Source organism: Pseudophryne corroboree, unplaced genomic scaffold, assembly GCF_028390025.1.
Source record: "Pseudophryne corroboree isolate aPseCor3 unplaced genomic scaffold, aPseCor3.hap2 scaffold_1549, whole genome shotgun sequence".
Classification (NCBI taxonomy): domain Eukaryota; kingdom Metazoa; phylum Chordata; class Amphibia; order Anura; family Myobatrachidae; genus Pseudophryne; species Pseudophryne corroboree.
Window position 1 is genome coordinate 62,398 of NW_026968181.1, and position 12,115 is coordinate 74,512.

The 12,115-nt window shown below is 32.5% G+C and overlaps 6 non-coding genes across 6 annotated transcripts; all 6 read right to left on the reverse strand.

Annotated features, from left to right (window-relative positions):
* Positions 1-1,416: 1,416 nt before the first annotated feature.
* On the reverse strand, positions 1,417-1,488 carry TRNAP-CGG (transfer RNA proline (anticodon CGG)). Its single transcript has one exon. It is a non-coding gene; the product is annotated as a tRNA-Pro (tRNA).
* Positions 1,489-3,201: 1,713 nt separating this feature from the next.
* On the reverse strand, positions 3,202-3,273 carry TRNAP-CGG (transfer RNA proline (anticodon CGG)). The gene has a single exon. It is a non-coding gene; the product is annotated as a tRNA-Pro (tRNA).
* A 1,714-nt stretch (positions 3,274-4,987) lies between these two features.
* Positions 4,988-5,059, reverse strand: TRNAP-CGG (transfer RNA proline (anticodon CGG)). The gene has a single exon. It is a non-coding gene; the product is annotated as a tRNA-Pro (tRNA).
* A 1,713-nt stretch (positions 5,060-6,772) lies between these two features.
* TRNAP-CGG (transfer RNA proline (anticodon CGG)) lies at positions 6,773-6,844 on the reverse strand. The gene has a single exon. It is a non-coding gene; the product is annotated as a tRNA-Pro (tRNA).
* A 1,714-nt stretch (positions 6,845-8,558) lies between these two features.
* On the reverse strand, positions 8,559-8,630 carry TRNAP-CGG (transfer RNA proline (anticodon CGG)). The gene has a single exon. It is a non-coding gene; the product is annotated as a tRNA-Pro (tRNA).
* A 1,713-nt stretch (positions 8,631-10,343) lies between these two features.
* On the reverse strand, positions 10,344-10,415 carry TRNAP-CGG (transfer RNA proline (anticodon CGG)). The gene has a single exon. It is a non-coding gene; the product is annotated as a tRNA-Pro (tRNA).
* Between the last annotated feature and the right edge of the window lie 1,700 nt (positions 10,416-12,115).

Consider the following 12,115-nt stretch of genomic DNA (forward strand, 5'->3'; position numbering starts at 1 on the left):
AGAAGAAAGAAAAAAACAAAAACCTGCAATTAATTGTTGACCTTTTTGTTTGTCAAAAAGAGACTATTCTTTTAAGCCACTCATTGTTTCTTAGAAAAAAGCAAGGTAAGAGAAAAACCTGTAATTTCATTTTGACTGTTTTTTATTTGTCAAAATGAGACTTCTTTGAAGCCACTCAAAGTTACTTAGACAAAATGGAATCTACAGTTTACCCAATATACCACCAAATGGTTGACAGTTTACTAAATATGCATAAGTATATACTTTTTTTTATGGATTGGCAAAAGAAAAATTCACTTGATGCTTTTGACTCAGGCAATTGACATCAATCAGATAATGGAACCATGGTACTTAAAAGAACCTGAGAAGATGGGCTCGTCTGCGATTTAATCCCAGGACCTCTCGCACCCTAAGCGAGAATCATACCCCTATACCAACGAGCCTACTGTTCATGTATTTTCATGTATACTAATGAAATTGGAAGTGAAACTGTTGGAATACATTAGTATTTTAAAATACTATCAGATAATTGAACTAAGCACTTTTAAAGAACCTGAGAAAACAGGCTCATCCAGGATATGAACCTGGGACCTTTTGCACCCGAAGCAAGAATCATACACCCTGACCAACAAGCCACTAGCCAAATAATTTCTTATTCAGTTTTTAACATTTTTAAAGTAAAACTCTAATTATTTAAGAAAAAATGCAAATAACTGGAGAAAACACACAATTTCATTTAATGAAGATGAAACATTTTAAAAATAACATAACAACTTAAAACAAAAAATGTGTATGTAGCATTGCAAAAATAATAACTTAAGGTTACTTGTTATCCAAGTATGTATATTAGAAATGTGCAGTGCCAATATTTAGAGGTCCCAATAGAGTTTGGACTTTTTTTGATAGTTGGAACCTAAGACTTGTCACATACTGTGTGCAACTCAAGCATGCAGACCCAGAAGAAAGACAAAATAAACACCTGCAATTTATTGTTGATCTTTTTGTTAGTCATAATGATACTATTCTTTTAAGCCACTCAGGGTTATTTAGAAAAAAGAAAGGTAAGAGAAAAACCTGTAATTTCATTTTGACAGTTTTTTGTTTGTCAAAATTAGACTTTTAAGCCACTCAAGGTTACTTAGACAAAATGGAATCTATAGTTTACCCAATATACCACCAAATGGTTGACATTTTACTAAGTATGCATAAGTATATACCTTTAAAAGATGGGCTCATCCGGGATTTGTACCGGGGATCTCTCGCACCCTAAGCAAGAATCAACGAGCCCACTGTGCATGTCTTTTTTATGTATATTAATGAAATTGTAAGTAAAACTGTTTGTATACATTAGTGAGTATTTTAAAATGCTATTAAATACTATCAGATATTAAGGACTTTAAAATTACATGAAGAGATGGGCTCGTCCGGGATTTGAACCCGGGACCTCTCGCACCCGAAGCGAGAATCATACCCCTAGACCATCGAGCCATCTGCCTAAGGTCTTCTCATTCAGATTTTACCATTTTTAAAGTAAAACTCAAATTATTTAATAAAAAAATGCAATAAGCTGGAAAAAAAGATGTTACATTTTAAAAATACCATAACTATTTAAAAAAATTATTTGTAGCATAGCTAAAATGTTTCCTTAAGGTCAATTTTTGGTCCAAGTATGCATATTTGGAAATTTCAGTGCCAAGATTTATGGGTTCCTATAGAGTTTTAACTTTTCTAATAGCTGGAACCTAAGACTTGTCTCATACTGTGTGCAACTTAAGCATACAGACCAAGAAGAAAGAAAAAAACAAAAACATGCAATTAATTGTTGACCTTTTTGTTTGTCAGAAAGAGACTATTCTTTTAAGCCACTCATTGTTTCTTAGAAAAAAGCAAGGTAAGATAAAAACCTGTAATTTCATTTTGACTGTTTTTTATTTGTCAAAATGAGACTTCTTTGAAGCCACTCAAAGTTACTTAGACAAAATGGAATCTACAGTTTACCCAATATACCACCAAATGGTTGACAGTTTACTAAATATGCATAAGTATATACTTTTTTTATGGATTGGCAAAAGAAAAATTCACTTGATGCTTTTGACTCAGGCAATTGACATCAATCAGATAATGGAACCATGGTATTTAAAAGAACCTGAGAAGATGGGCTCATCTGCGATTTAATCCCAGAACCTCTCGCACCCTAAGCGAGAATCATACCCCTATACCAACGAGCCTACTGTTCATGTATTTTCATGTATACTAATGAAATTGGAAGTGAAACTGTTGGAATACATTAGTATTTTAAAATACTATCAGATAATTGAACTAAGCACTTTTAAAGAACCTGAGAAAACAGGCTCATCCAGGATATGAACCTGGGACCTTTTGCACCCGAAGCAAGAATCATACACCCTGACCAACAAGCCACTAGCCAAATAATTTCTTATTCAGTTTTTAACATTTTTAAAGTAAAACTCTAATTATTTAAGAAAAAATGCAAATAACTGGAGAAAACACACAATTTCATTTAATGAAGATGAAACATTTTAAAAATAACATAACAACTTAAAACAAAAAATGTGTATGTAGTATTGCAAAAATAATAACTTAAGGTTACTTGTTATCCAAGTATGTATATTAGAAATGTGCAGTGCCAATATTTAGAGGTCCCAATAGAGTTTGGACTTTTTTTGATAGTTGGAACCTAAGACTTGTCACTTACTGTGTGCAACTCAAGCATGCAGACCCAGAAGAAAGACAAAATAAACACCTGCAATTTATTGATGATCTTTTTGTTAGTCATAATGATACTATTCTTTTAAGCCACTCAGGGTTATTTAGAAAAAAGAAAGGTAAGAGAAAAACCTGTAATTTCATTTTGACAGTTTTTTGTTTGTCAAAATTAGACTTTTAAGCCACTCAAGGTTACTTAGACAAAATGGAATCTATAGTTTACCCAGTATACCACCAAATGGTTGACATTTTACTAAGTATGCATAAGTATATACCTTTAAAAGATGGGCTCATCCGGGATTTGTACCGGGGATCTCTCGCACCCTAAGCAAGAATCAACGAGCCCACTGTGCATATCTTTTTTATGTATATTAATGAAATTGTAAGTAAAACTGTTTGTATACATTAGTGAGTATTTTAAAATGCTATTAAATACTATCAGATATTAAGGACTTTAAAAGTACATGAAGAGATGGGCTCGTCCGGGATTTGAACCCGGGACCTCTCGCACCCGAAGCGAGAATCATACCCCTAGACCAACGAGCCATCTGCCTAAGGTCTTCTCATTCAGATTTTACCATTTTTAAAGTAAAACTCAAATTATTTAATAAAAAAATGCAATAAGCTGGAAAAAAAGATGTTACATTTTAAAAATACCATAACTATTTAAAAAAATTATTTGTAGCATAGCTAAAATGTTTCCTTAAGGTCAATTTTTGGTCCAAGTATGCATATTTGGAAATTTCAGTGCCAAGATTTATGGGTTCCTATAGAGTTTTAACTTTTCTAATAGCTGGAACCTAAGACTTGTCTCATACTGTGTGCAACTTAAGCATACAGACCAAGAAGAAAGAAAAAAACAAAAACCTGCAATTAATTGTTGACCTTTTTGTTTGTCAAAAAGAGACTATTCTTTTAAGCCACTCATTGTTACTTAGAAAAAAGCAAGGTAAGAGAAAAACCTGTAATTTCATTTTGACTGTTTTTTATTTGTCAAAATGAGACTTCTTTGAAGCCACTCAAAGTTACTTAGACAAAATGGAATCTACAGTTTACCCAATATACCACCAAATGGTTGACAGTTTACTAAATATGCATAAGTATATACTTTTTTTTATGGATTGGCAAAAGAAAAATTCACTTGATGCTTTTGACTCAGGCAATTGACATCAATCAGATAATGGAACCATGGTACTTAAAAGAACCTGAGAAGATGGGCTCGTCTGCGATTTAATCCCAGGACCTCTCGCACCCTAAGCGAGAATCATACCCCTATACCAACGAGCCTACTTTTCATGTATTTTCATGTATACTAATGAAATTGGAAGTGAAACTGTTGGAATACATTAGTATTTTAAAATACTATCAGATAATTGAACTAAGCACTTTTAAAGAACCTGAGAAAACAGGCTCATCCAGGATATGAACCTGGGACCTTTTGCACCCGAAGCAAGAATCATACACCCTGACCAACAAGCCACTAGCCAAATAATTTCTTATTCAGTTTTTAACATTTTTAAAGTAAAACTCTAATTATTTAAGAAAAAATGCAAATAACTGGAGAAAACACACAATTTCATTTAATGAAGATGAAACATTTTAAAAATAACATAACAACTTAAAACAAAAAATGTGTATGTAGCATTGCAAAAATAATAACTTAAGGTTACTTGTTATCCAAGTATGTATATTAGAAATGTGCAGTGCCAATATTTAGAGGTCCCAATAGAGTTTGGACTTTTTTTGATAGTTGGAACCTAAGACTTGTCACATACTGTGTGCAACTCAAGCATGCAGACCCAGAAGAAAGACAAAATAAACACCTGCAATTTATTGTTGATCTTTTTGTTAGTCATAATGATACTATTCTTTTAAGCCACTCAGGGTTATTTAGAAAAAAGAAAGGTAAGAGAAAAACCTGTAATTTCATTTTGACAGTTTTTTGTTTGTCAAAATTAGACTTTTAAGCCACTCAAGGTTACTTAGACAAAATGGAATCTATAGTTTACCCAATATACCACCAAATGGTTGACATTTTACTAAGTATGCATAAGTATATACCTTTAAAAGATGGGCTCATCCGGGATTTGTACCGGGGATCTCTCGCACCCTAAGCAAGAATCAACGAGCCCACTGTGCATGTCTTTTTTATGTATATTAATGAAATTGTAAGTAAAACTGTTTGTATACATTAGTGAGTATTTTAAAATGCTATTAAATACTATCAGATATTAAGGACTTTAAAATTACATGAAGAGATGGGCTCGTCCGGGATTTGAACCCGGGACCTCTCGCACCCGAAGCGAGAATCATACCCCTAGACCATCGAGCCATCTGCCTAAGGTCTTCTCATTCAGATTTTACCATTTTTAAAGTAAAACTCAAATTATTTAATAAAAAAATGCAATAAGCTGGAAAAAAAGATGTTACATTTTAAAAATACCATAACTATTTAAAAAAATTATTTGTAGCATAGCTAAAATGTTTCCTTAAGGTCAATTTTTGGTCCAAGTATGCATATTTGGAAATTTCAGTGCCAAGATTTATGGGTTCCTATAGAGTTTTAACTTTTCTAATAGCTGGAACCTAAGACTTGTCTCATACTGTGTGCAACTTAAGCATACAGACCAAGAAGAAAGAAAAAAACAAAAACATGCAATTAATTGTTGACCTTTTTGTTTGTCAGAAAGAGACTATTCTTTTAAGCCACTCATTGTTTCTTAGAAAAAAGCAAGGTAAGATAAAAACCTGTAATTTCATTTTGACTGTTTTTTATTTGTCAAAATGAGACTTCTTTGAAGCCACTCAAAGTTACTTAGACAAAATGGAATCTACAGTTTACCCAATATACCACCAAATGGTTGACAGTTTACTAAATATGCATAAGTATATACTTTTTTTATGGATTGGCAAAAGAAAAATTCACTTGATGCTTTTGACTCAGGCAATTGACATCAATCAGATAATGGAACCATGGTATTTAAAAGAACCTGAGAAGATGGGCTCATCTGCGATTTAATCCCAGAACCTCTCGCACCCTAAGCGAGAATCATACCCCTATACCAACGAGCCTACTGTTCATGTATTTTCATGTATACTAATGAAATTGGAAGTGAAACTGTTGGAATACATTAGTATTTTAAAATACTATCAGATAATTGAACTAAGCACTTTTAAAGAACCTGAGAAAACAGGCTCATCCAGGATATGAACCTGGGACCTTTTGCACCCGAAGCAAGAATCATACACCCTGACCAACAAGCCACTAGCCAAATAATTTCTTATTCAGTTTTTAACATTTTTAAAGTAAAACTCTAATTATTTAAGAAAAAATGCAAATAACTGGAGAAAACACACAATTTCATTTAATGAAGATGAAACATTTTAAAAATAACATAACAACTTAAAACAAAAAATGTGTATGTAGTATTGCAAAAATAATAACTTAAGGTTACTTGTTATCCAAGTATGTATATTAGAAATGTGCAGTGCCAATATTTAGAGGTCCCAATAGAGTTTGGACTTTTTTTGATAGTTGGAACCTAAGACTTGTCACTTACTGTGTGCAACTCAAGCATGCAGACCCAGAAGAAAGACAAAATAAACACCTGCAATTTATTGATGATCTTTTTGTTAGTCATAATGATACTATTCTTTTAAGCCACTCAGGGTTATTTAGAAAAAAGAAAGGTAAGAGAAAAACCTGTAATTTCATTTTGACAGTTTTTTGTTTGTCAAAATTAGACTTTTAAGCCACTCAAGGTTACTTAGACAAAATGGAATCTATAGTTTACCCAGTATACCACCAAATGGTTGACATTTTACTAAGTATGCATAAGTATATACCTTTAAAAGATGGGCTCATCCGGGATTTGTACCGGGGATCTCTCGCACCCTAAGCAAGAATCAACGAGCCCACTGTGCATATCTTTTTTATGTATATTAATGAAATTGTAAGTAAAACTGTTTGTATACATTAGTGAGTATTTTAAAATGCTATTAAATACTATCAGATATTAAGGACTTTAAAAGTACATGAAGAGATGGGCTCGTCCGGGATTTGAACCCGGGACCTCTCGCACCCGAAGCGAGAATCATACCCCTAGACCAACGAGCCATCTGCCTAAGGTCTTCTCATTCAGATTTTACCATTTTTAAAGTAAAACTCAAATTATTTAATAAAAAAATGCAATAAGCTGGAAAAAAAGATGTTACATTTTAAAAATACCATAACTATTTAAAAAAATTATTTGTAGCATAGCTAAAATGTTTCCTTAAGGTCAATTTTTGGTCCAAGTATGCATATTTGGAAATTTCAGTGCCAAGATTTATGGGTTCCTATAGAGTTTTAACTTTTCTAATAGCTGGAACCTAAGACTTGTCTCATACTGTGTGCAACTTAAGCATACAGACCAAGAAGAAAGAAAAAAACAAAAACCTGCAATTAATTGTTGACCTTTTTGTTTGTCAAAAAGAGACTATTCTTTTAAGCCACTCATTGTTACTTAGAAAAAAGCAAGGTAAGAGAAAAACCTGTAATTTCATTTTGACTGTTTTTTATTTGTCAAAATGAGACTTCTTTGAAGCCACTCAAAGTTACTTAGACAAAATGGAATCTACAGTTTACCCAATATACCACCAAATGGTTGACAGTTTACTAAATATGCATAAGTATATACTTTTTTTTATGGATTGGCAAAAGAAAAATTCACTTGATGCTTTTGACTCAGGCAATTGACATCAATCAGATAATGGAACCATGGTACTTAAAAGAACCTGAGAAGATGGGCTCGTCTGCGATTTAATCCCAGGACCTCTCGCACCCTAAGCGAGAATCATACCCCTATACCAACGAGCCTACTTTTCATGTATTTTCATGTATACTAATGAAATTGGAAGTGAAACTGTTGGAATACATTAGTATTTTAAAATACTATCAGATAATTGAACTAAGCACTTTTAAAGAACCTGAGAAAACAGGCTCATCCAGGATATGAACCTGGGACCTTTTGCACCCGAAGCAAGAATCATACACCCTGACCAACAAGCCACTAGCCAAATAATTTCTTATTCAGTTTTTAACATTTTTAAAGTAAAACTCTAATTATTTAAGAAAAAATGCAAATAACTGGAGAAAACACACAATTTCATTTAATGAAGATGAAACATTTTAAAAATAACATAACAACTTAAAACAAAAAATGTGTATGTAGCATTGCAAAAATAATAACTTAAGGTTACTTGTTATCCAAGTATGTATATTAGAAATGTGCAGTGCCAATATTTAGAGGTCCCAATAGAGTTTGGACTTTTTTTGATAGTTGGAACCTAAGACTTGTCACATACTGTGTGCAACTCAAGCATGCAGACCCAGAAGAAAGACAAAATAAACACCTGCAATTTATTGTTGATCTTTTTGTTAGTCATAATGATACTATTCTTTTAAGCCACTCAGGGTTATTTAGAAAAAAGAAAGGTAAGAGAAAAACCTGTAATTTCATTTTGACAGTTTTTTGTTTGTCAAAATTAGACTTTTAAGCCACTCAAGGTTACTTAGACAAAATGGAATCTATAGTTTACCCAATATACCACCAAATGGTTGACATTTTACTAAGTATGCATAAGTATATACCTTTAAAAGATGGGCTCATCCGGGATTTGTACCGGGGATCTCTCGCACCCTAAGCAAGAATCAACGAGCCCACTGTGCATGTCTTTTTTATGTATATTAATGAAATTGTAAGTAAAACTGTTTGTATACATTAGTGAGTATTTTAAAATGCTATTAAATACTATCAGATATTAAGGACTTTAAAATTACATGAAGAGATGGGCTCGTCCGGGATTTGAACCCGGGACCTCTCGCACCCGAAGCGAGAATCATACCCCTAGACCATCGAGCCATCTGCCTAAGGTCTTCTCATTCAGATTTTACCATTTTTAAAGTAAAACTCAAATTATTTAATAAAAAAATGCAATAAGCTGGAAAAAAAGATGTTACATTTTAAAAATACCATAACTATTTAAAAAAATTATTTGTAGCATAGCTAAAATGTTTCCTTAAGGTCAATTTTTGGTCCAAGTATGCATATTTGGAAATTTCAGTGCCAAGATTTATGGGTTCCTATAGAGTTTTAACTTTTCTAATAGCTGGAACCTAAGACTTGTCTCATACTGTGTGCAACTTAAGCATACAGACCAAGAAGAAAGAAAAAAACAAAAACCTGCAATTAATTGTTGACCTTTTTGTTTGTCAAAAAGAGACTATTCTTTTAAGCCACTCATTGTTTCTTAGAAAAAAGCAAGGTAAGAGAAAAACCTGTAATTTCATTTTGACTGTTTTTTATTTGTCAAAATGAGACTTCTTTGAAGCCACTCAAAGTTACTTAGACAAAATGGAATCTACAGTTTACCCAATATACCACCAAATGGTTGACAGTTTACTAAATATGCATAAGTATATACTTTTTTTATGGATTGGCAAAAGAAAAATTCACTTGATGCTTTTGACTCAGGCAATTGACATCAATCAGATAATGGAACCATGGTATTTAAAAGAACCTGAGAAGATGGGCTCATCTGCGATTTAATCCCAGAACCTCTCGCACCCTAAGCGAGAATCATACCCCTATACCAACGAGCCTACTGTTCATGTATTTTCATGTATACTAATGAAATTGGAAGTGAAACTGTTGGAATACATTAGTATTTTAAAATACTATCAGATAATTGAACTAAGCACTTTTAAAGAACCTGAGAAAACAGGCTCATCCAGGATATGAACCTGGGACCTTTTGCACCCGAAGCAAGAATCATACACCCTGACCAACAAGCCACTAGCCAAATAATTTCTTATTCAGTTTTTAACATTTTTAAAGTAAAACTCTAATTATTTAAGAAAAAATGCAAATAACTGGAGAAAACACACAATTTCATTTAATGAAGATGAAACATTTTAAAAATAACATAACAACTTAAAACAAAAAATGTGTATGTAGCATTGCAAAAATAATAACTTAAGGTTACTTGTTATCCAAGTATGTATATTAGAAATGTGCAGTGCCAATATTTAGAGGTCCCAATAGAGTTTGGACTTTTTTTGATAGTTGGAACCTAAGACTTGTCACATACTGTGTGCAACTCAAGCATGCAGACCCAGAAGAAAGACAAAATAAACACCTGCAATTTATTGTTGATCTTTTTGTTAGTCATAATGATACTATTCTTTTAAGCCACTCAGGGTTATTTAGAAAAAAGAAAGGTAAGAGAAAAACCTGTAATTTCATTTTGACCGTTTTTTGTTTGTCAAAATTAGACTTTTAAGCCACTCAAGGTTACTTAGACAAAATGGAATCTATAGTTTACCCAATATACCACCAAATGGTTGACATTTTACTAAGTATGCATAAGTATATACCTTTAAAAGATGGGCTCATCCGGGATTTGTACCGGGGATCTCTCACACCCTAAGCAAGAATCAACGAGCCCACTGTGCATGTCTTTTTTATGTATATTAATGAAATTGTAAGTAAAACTGTTTGTATACATTAGTGAGTATTTTAAAATGCTATTAAATACTATCAGATATTAAGGACTTTAAAAGTACATGAAGAGATGGGCTCATCCGGGATTTGAACCCGGGACCTCCAGCACCCGAAGCGAGAATCATACCCCTAGACCAACGAGCCATCTACCTAAGGTCTTCTCATTCAGATTTTACCATTTTTAAAGTAAAACTCAAATTATTTAATAAAAAAATGCAATAAGCTGGAAAAAAAGATGTTACATTTTAAAAATACCATAACTATTTAAAAAAATTATTTGTAGCATAGCTAAAATGTTTCCTTAAGGTCAATTTTTGGTCCAAGTATGCATATTTGGAAATTTCAGTGCCAAGATTTATGGGTTCCTATAGAGTTTTAACTTTTCTAATAGCTGGAACCTAAGACTTGTCTCATACTGTGTGCAACTTAAGCATACAGACCAAGAAGAAAGAAAAAAACAAAAACCTGCAATTAATTGTTGACCTTTTTGTTTGTCAAAAAGAGACTATTCTTTTAAGCCACTCATTGTTTCTTAGAAAAAAGCAAGGTAAGAGAAAAACCTGTAATTTCATTTTGACTGTTTTTTATTTGTCAAAATGAGACTTCTTTGAAGCCACTCAAAGTTACTTAGACAAAATGGAATCTACAGTTTACCCAATATACCACCAAATGGTTGACAGTTTACTAAATATGCATAAGTATATACTTTTTTTTATGGATTGGCAAAAGAAAAATTCACTTGATGCTTTTGACTCAGGCAATTGATATCAATCAGATAATGGAACCATGATATTTAAAAGAACCTGAGAAGATGGGCTCATCTGCGATTTAATCCCAGGACCTCTCGCACCCTAAGCGAGAATCATACCCCTATACCAACGATCCTACTGTTCATGTATTTTCATGTATACTAATGAAATTGGAAGTGAAACTGTTGGAATACATTAGTATTTTAAAATACTATCAGATAATTGAACTAAGCACTTTTAAAGAACCTGAGAAAACAGGCTCATCCAGGATATGAACCTGGGACCTTTTGCACCCGAAGCAAGAATCATACACCCTGACCAACAAGCCACTAGCCAAATAATTTCTTATTCAGTTTTTAACATTTTTAAAGTAAAACTCTAATTATTTAAGAAAAAATGCAAATAACTGGAGAAAACACACAATTTCATTTAATGAAGATGAAACATTTTAAAAATAACATAACAACTTAAAACAAAAAATGTGTATGTAGTATTGCAAAAATAATAACTTAAGGTTACTTGTTATCCAAGTATGTATATTAGAAATGTGCAGTGCCAATATTTAGAGGTCCCAATAGAGTTTGGACTTTTTTTGATAGTTGGAACCTAAGACTTGTCACTTACTGTGTGCAACTCAAGCATGCAGACCCAGAAGAAAGACAAAATAAACACCTGCAATTTATTGATGATCTTTTTGTTAGTCATAATGATACTATTCTTTTAAGCCACTCAGGGTTATTTAGAAAAAAGAAAGGTAAGAGAAAAACCTGTAATTTCATTTTGACAGTTTTTTGTTTGTCAAAATTAGACTTTTAAGCCACTCAAGGTTACTTAGACAAAATGGAATCTATAGTTTACCCAATATACCACCAAATGGTTGACATTTTACTAAGTATGCATAAGTATATACCTTTAAAAGATGGGCTCATCCGGGATTTGTACCGGGGATCTCTCACACCCTAAGCAAGAATCAACGAGCCCACTGTGCATGTCTTTTTTATGTATATTAATGAAATTGTAAGTAAAACTGTTTGTATACATTAGTGAGTATTTTAAAATGCTATTAAATACTATCAGATATTAAGGACTTTAAAA